Source organism: Tasmannia lanceolata, unplaced genomic scaffold, assembly GCF_043159265.1.
Source record: "Tasmannia lanceolata isolate RefF3 unplaced genomic scaffold, GAP_Taslan_0.1 ptg000002l, whole genome shotgun sequence".
Lineage (NCBI taxonomy): Eukaryota > Viridiplantae > Streptophyta > Magnoliopsida > Canellales > Winteraceae > Tasmannia > Tasmannia lanceolata.
In genome coordinates this window covers 8,353,279-8,359,278 of record NW_027518679.1, presented here as the reverse complement: position 1 = coordinate 8,359,278, position 6,000 = coordinate 8,353,279, and positions in this window count along the sequence as shown.

The following is a 6,000-nucleotide window of genomic DNA, read 5'->3' as shown; positions in this document are numbered from 1 at the left end:
ACTTATACTCCCTTTTAGTGTTGATTGTTTGGAAGTCTATTTCATAGACTATTCGTTGGTTTTCTAGTTAGGAATTGGTCTTTTGGGTGTTATTGTCTCCTCTTTGTTAGAGACTAGCTCAATCTCATTAGAGTTTATCTACTTAGGATCTTAGATCAGTTTTAATTTCCTTGGGATATTAGTTTACTCGTTTCGAGGTTATTTCACTTTTAGTGAGTTTGTTTGTTTGGGGTTTCCCCTTTGCCCTAGGGTTTGGCCATAGGGTGTTGCTTTACGTGTTCCCTTAGGACTTTGACCAAAATGGTGAAAACATCTTAAAATCTAAAAAACATCAGAAATTTAAAATTCAAAAAATATTTAAAAATATCGAAAACACTAGAAAATCTTTAATAGAACCAAAAACACTGGAAATCATTTCAAAATTCGAAAACATTAAAACTTTTGGAAAAGTTAAAAGATTTTAGGAGCGTAGTAGGAGAGTTTGTTCCGAACGACGTTGGCTTGATCCTCTTTCACGAGGTACGTAGGCAGCTTGGGATTTTTGTCCAAAGTCCAGCCAAACTTTGTAAACTCTTTTAAAATATATATATATATAAATCTTCAAAGACATTGTTTTTTTTAAAAGATCTTCTTCTAGAGTTAGGACTTTGTCCTAGAAAGAGAGTTTTAGAGTTAGGACTTTGTCTTTGATATGTTGTGTGTTTGGTTTGTGTTTGTTTTAGAGTTAGGAGTTTGTTCTAGCTAGGAACGCCTCCGTCCAGTCAGTTGGCGATCCACATCACCGACTGATGACTAGAATATGATGCGTTAGATAGCTCATTATTTTTCTTAAGACATACAGCCTAGTTACACATAGGATATAGGAACCACTTGCATTAGCTTAGGGCTAAAACTTGCATTTAGTTAGGACATATAGGGTGTCCTAAAATCCACAATTCACTTGAATTTAAATAAGCGTTAAAGAAGCTTTAAATAACTAGTCCAGCCTTTTAGGTCGAGTCTAGGATAGAGGTCTAGATGGCTTTGGCATCATAGTTTAGAATAGGCGCGAAGAATTACGTTGCTTTGATTCTCGTGGAGGCAGGGATACGCATGCGGCTTGGGATGAATACCAGACCATCCAAAGAATCAGGCGAAATCGTTTAGAGTCTTAGGGTTTGTTGTGTTGTGTCGTGTGTGGTATCGAGTCGTATTGTATGTTTTTGTTGTGTTTTTCTTACTTTCCTGTACATACCTTATACCTTTAGCTGTAGCATGCAATTGTTTTCCCACCAGAAGTTAGACACCCTTTAGGCATGACACTCTTAACTTAGCTATGCTTAGGTGACACTTCTTGTATTTATTTTGTATGTGTTTATTATCTCCGGGTCATGCATGTTTCGGTAGACATTTTTCGCGGGGATATTTGTTCCCATTTCACCTGATTTTCGCCCAAAACTCTTCAAAGCTAATAAATAGATGGCATAAGAGACCAAGTGCTCGCACTCGGACGGATTGAGATGCTCTTCAGACCTTTCTCATCCGTAATCAGGCACGGACCCATATATATTTCTGGTTTTCCATTGCACAGAGGGTTTATTTTTTGGGTTCCATGGCCTATCCATGGATGACGACTCTGAGTTATTTTAGGTACGTCTTGGTTTCGAGCCCCGGCTCCGGATCAAGAGGTATCTCTTTTATTTATCGCCACTTGTGCTATGCTATGAGGGTGGCACCTGTTTTGAAAGTTCTTTGGTAGAGCTCTCCTTCATGTGGATGATCCAAAGGACCGACGGGGGACTCATTCTCTCGCCGCCTCCTCAGAATCGGGGTCCACACCAGTACACCAACCACGAAAAGTTTTGAATCACCAACCACAACATCAACTATCACCACCAACTAAGAAACATCAACTATCATCACCAACGAACAACCACAAAATCTTTCATGAAGACAACGTAACCACAAAATACCATGAAGGAATAAAGAACACTTAGCCTCCTCAACCAAGTCATAAAATCCCTAAAAAAAAAAATTCAGGACCACAAAGCAGAGAAGAGGTGGTTAAGGGTGTCGTACCAAGGAAGGAGTGCGTGTGGGGTTGTACGAAGCAGAGAGATGCGCTGGGAGGGTCGTGATCAGTAGAAGGTGTCGTACGAAGCAGTGATGGGGTGTGGAGGTGGCAGCAAGCAAGGAAGTAGAGGTGGGGTGTGGGGTGTCGTACAAGGCAGGGAAGATGGTTGGGAGTGTGGTACGAAGCAGAGGGGGGGCTGGGTTTTGTGTAGGTTAGGGTTAGGGTAAGGTTATGTTAGGGTTAGGGTTAGATTTTCTTATAGGTTTATTGTTAGGGTTAGGATTTAGAAGATGAAGGGGATAGTGTTGATCTACATGGCTCTGATACCATGTTAGATTAACACATGAAGTTGCAGAGATAAAGATTGAGGAGAAGAAGAAGAAGAAGAAGTTGAGATTTGGGTTGTGGGAGAGGGAGAATCGTTAGAGTTCTCTCCTCACCCTCACGATTATTATTTTATATTAAAACTATATAAAAAGACAAAACTACCCTTATATGTTTTAACAAAATGGAGGGGTAACTGCCTATGGTACCAAGAGTAAAGAAAAAAATTCCCCCAGCTAAAATTTATTCTCCGATGAATGGAGCCCAAAAAGAAAGAAACAGAGAGAATTTGGGGTAGCGACAAGGGGACTGGTTTTTCTCATCCTGCAATTACTTAAACTTTAAATGGCAGGGTAGATGTCGTTGGTGTCATCTGGATAGAGAGCAAAGCTTTCCATCTCCTGGAGAGTCCCCACTCAACCCTGCGGCTTCGAGTACCGTGGTCAAGGAGGGAGAATGTTGGCCTGATTCAAGGCTAATCTCCTCTTTAGTTGAAGAAGGGATACCATCCTTATCCATTTCGGATCTGAAGGTGGAAATGAGATCGAATACCTTACGAGCGTGTTTGGTAGGTAAAAGAAAAGATACATCCGGAACCATATAGGATCTTTGGCTCTGGGCTAAAAGCTGTTGGGACATTCCTACCCTCCGCTGTCCTTGTCTTTTATAAAGGATGAAGTTCTATTCATGTTTGAATCGATAGGGATGGCCTCTGAAATTCTAGCTAAAGAAGATGAGGCCTATGGAAGTATCCTGCTCTCCCTCTCCACCTGGACCCAAGACTATGTCCAGGGATCTGAAGTGTTTTGGGTCAATATTTATGGTATCCTTTTGCAAGTTTGGGCTACCTCAACAGTTGAAGCTTTGGGGAACCTCTTTGGACCGGTTTTGGAGGTGAAAATGGAAGGAAACCATAAACAATGTATGAGTTTTGTATCGGTCAAAATCCTTGCCCTTAGATGGAAGTTGAATTGTCCCTCTGCTAATTTATGAATTTCTGGTGATTATTACATAGTTGGAATTATAATCCAAGATTCAATGGGACCCCTTTCGATTTCTGAGGCTGACCCTTGTGAGCATTCCTTCGTTTTGGGACCCCTTTCATCCCCGGCGAAAGTCCCTATGAGTCTTCGGTTGAATCTTTTGGGTTCGGACGGACCGCCAGTGGTCCAGGCCATGAGTTGTCCGGCGCCTATTTGGAGGAATCTGGTCAGGAGAACCATCAACCCGTTGGGGTCTGCCACGCTGTTTTCAAAATTCAAATCATCAGGAGCAATGGCGGGAAAAGTGCATGGTGCTCTCTTCAAAAACGTGTCCTCCCTTCCACTTATGACTGATCGATTAGGCCTTGTAGGGAGAAATCTTAGATCCCGAAAAGGTATTTTTAGCCTATCTTAGAATAGAGGTCGATACCCAAGGCCTGTACCGCTTTTGGGTGAAAATCATGGAGTACCTCTAGCTTCTGACAAGGTTGAGCTAGATGGCGTGTGGTATTGGTTTTTACTAGAGAAAGGAAGAAAGTTTAGAGATATCTTTCAGATTTGGATCCTAGCACTATAAAAGCCTTCATCTTGGGAGCATAATTCCCTTTTTCTTTTTATCCCTCAGAAGGCGAAGAAGAATTTTTGAGAATTGGGACTGATTTAATGATTAATACAGCTATACAGAGAAGTATTTCTGAGATTGGACAGGTTGAATGAGTACTACTGCTACATAAAAGCATAATTATTATAGGTTGCATCCGGAATACGCTACTAGGAGAGTGGATGGACACTTGGTGTTAAGGTATTGGCCAAGGGCTTCGTGAAGTGGTCGTGAAGCGAATAGGAATCACCCTCCCTTGTATTCTTAGTTAAAAAAAAGAGAAAGAAAGGAAAAAGTTAGAACAGACGGAAATGGAGGATCCGAGTGGGTCATCCCCTATTCAATCTAGGAAGCGTCCCTTGGATGTGTTGGAAGTGGAAGAAGCTCTAAGTAGAATGCGGACCATAGTATATAATGCAGAACTGGCCTCCAAGCTATTACCAACACCAAGAGAAAAAATTAAAGTTTTTCTGAAGAGGCAATGGAAACCATCCTGGACATGGAGGCCCCGGCAACGGCAGTAGAGGTGCAGCGGCTTGCGGGACGGGTCGCCGCCCTCTGCCGTTTTATGTCCAGATCGGTAAAAAAATGCCAGCCATTCTTTAAGCAGTTAAAGAACGTACGGGAGTTCGAGTGGACCCCGGCTTGTCAAGAAGCCTTCGACGCCTTGAAGCAGTACCTCCAAACACCGCCAGTGCTGACCAAGCCCGAGCCCGGGGAAGAGCTGTTCTTATATTTAGCTTTCAGTCCTACCACGGTAAGCGCGGTACTGGTTAGGCAAAGAGACAAGTGGGAACACCCGGTGTTCTATGTGAACAGGATCCTCCATGGTGCAGAGGTCCGGTACCTGGATATAGAGAAGTTCACCCTCGCCGTTGTCACCGCTGCTCGGAAGCTCTGCCCCTACTTCCAGGCCCACCCCATAATACTCTTGACTGACCAACCACTCAGTAAAAAGCCGGAGACCTCGGGAAGAATGGTAAGCTGGGCCGTCGAGTTAGGAGAATTTGACATCCAGCTCTGACCGAGGCTGACCATCAAATCCCAGGTCCTCGCCTATTTTATAGTAGAATTCACCACACCCGCCACGGAACCGACGATGATGGACGAAACCAGGGCACCCGCCGAGCAAACAGTCCATCGAGACGAACGCGATGGGCCCAGATCACCTGAAGATGACAACAAAATCCACTGGACCTTGCACGTAGACGGTTCAACGAGTAAAAGAGGGTGCGGGGCGGGAGTGGTCCTCCAGGGCCCGGATGAATTCATAGCAGAGTACGCCCTATGACTAGACTTCAAAGCCTCCAACAACGAGGCTGAATACGAGGCCCTATTAGCAGGACTGAGTCTAGCCACAGAGCTGGGCGCAAGGAAATTAAAAATCTACAGTGATTCACAACTGGTGGTCGGGCAAGTAAACAGGACCTACGAAGCCAAAGAACTCAGAATGAAAAGATACCTCTACAGGGCGAGGGAGAAGCTGAAAGGAATGGGGGAAGTCAAAATTCTCTAGGTGCCACGAGGCATGAACGATCGCGGGGACACCCTCTCCAAAATGGCCTCTGAAGAGACCCATAACTTCGGTTCCGTGTACACTGAGATACTGCTTCACCCCAGCATCGATGAAATACAAGTCTTGGAAATCCCGGCGGGGCCCAACTAGATGGACCCCATAGTACGGTACCTGAGGGACGGAACACTACCCAAGGACAAACTAGAAGCACAGAGACTAATCGCGAAGGCCGCCCACTACGTACTCCACGGATCCAAGTTATACAAATGGTCATACACTTGGCCATACCTCCGATGCCTAGTACCATTCGAGTCAGAATATGCATTACGAGAGGTACACGAGGGGATCTGTGGAGACCACGGAGGCGGAAGGACCCTGGCTCAGAAAATCATAAGACACGGCTGTTTTTTGCCCACAATCCTCAGAGACGCTCAGGAGTTCGTCAGAAGGTGCGGCCCGTGCCAGAGATTCACCACCACCCCCCGCCAGCCGGCCACCCCCTACACCTCAACGGCAAGGCCAC